This window comes from Rhinolophus hipposideros, assembly GCF_964194185.1.
Source record: "Rhinolophus hipposideros genome assembly, chromosome: 17".
NCBI classification, from domain to species: Eukaryota; Metazoa; Chordata; class Mammalia; order Chiroptera; family Rhinolophidae; genus Rhinolophus; species Rhinolophus hipposideros.
In genome coordinates, this window is record NC_138063.1 from 16,393,444 (window position 1) to 16,394,916 (window position 1,473).

Genomic DNA, 1,473 nt, shown 5'->3' on the forward strand with positions numbered 1-1,473 from the left:
CGCAGCTTCCGGCCGCTTCCGCCCGGTCTCCAGGGAAACCGTGGGCCGACCGCCCCCAGCCGCTGCGGTCTGCAGGATCCCGGCCGGGCGGCCGACTAGCCAATTGCCCGGAGGTGAGCGAGGGCTGGGAATCGCCTGGGCGCACGTGCGGAGGTTTCCTCTCGCCCAGTCGAGGCCGGAAGTGATGGATTGTCATCCCAAACAGATGGTTTGTTGGTTTTTTTAGGCCTTGGGAGTTTGTCCCACAACACATATTTTCATTATCTTTACTCGGAAGCCAGCCTGTTCTCCCGATCAACTGTTAGTAAACTCGCTAACCGGTTAGACACCAAACGATTTATGGTGATGGGGGTGGGGGAAAGGGTGAAACTTATAGCACGAGCAAGGCGGCCATGTAAACTAACATGATTAGCAAGTATGTTCAAGTTTATTGCATTCAGTTTGTTGTGTGATTCAAAAAGACTGTGCCAAATTGGACCCCTGAATTTGTAATCGCCTAAACCGAATAGGATTTTAATACATGAGCTTTGGTGTCAGATCAGATCGCCAATCCAGACCCACCAACTTGCTAACTGTGTGACTTTCAGGCTACATAACTACTCTGAGCCTCAGTTTCTCCACTGTTAAAAAGAATAAAAAATGTCCTGAGATTAAGTGAATGAACAAATGAAAACTAGCATATACTTTGAATGTTCCAATGTATATAACACACCTGGCACTTAAAAGATGCTCAATAAATGTTAAGTCTCTTTGCCTTCTGTTAAGACGCCTTGGGGGCCTTCTGTGTTTCAAGAGAGGAAATTTCTCTCTCTCTCTCTCCATATGTACATATATTCAAAAACATAACTTTGTTGTTTTTTTTTTACAGATTCTGCTGTTATATTAATAAATACGGATGTGAGAACCTTGAAAAAAACTTGTAAAGGACACGTTGATACATCCAGAAAGGAGAAGGAATAACAGGAGAACCAGAGCTCAGTGGTTTGGAGACCAAATCTTTCTCTTTGGGTACTTTACTCTTAGACATCCGGACCAATTCCCTAAAAGTCTCCAGTTTTGGATCAAAGACACTGATTTAGAGCTATGCTGCTTTCTTTGTGAATGCTATTTGATAAGTCTAGATAAAGAAGAGCTTTTGAATTAAGTGCTTCATTGGCCACTAAGTGCCTCTTGGGCTATCATCAAGGGTCCAATTACTCGTAGAAAACTAATGGGTTTTTTTCCAGTTTTATTTTTTATTCCTCCATGTTGAGAATGACACAAACCATGGAAATGCCATGGCAGATGAAAACTGCTTCTTTATAAGAGCCATAGGCTCACTACACTCAACGGCTTGAGTAAAAGTGAGCCAGCATTGAAAAGCAACACACATAATAAAGCCCTCTTTAGTTATTTCATTTATTTCCCTGTCAGTTGTCAAATTGAAGAGTGGCTTTTAATTTGGTAGAAGAATAGACAAGTGGAACCTTGAAA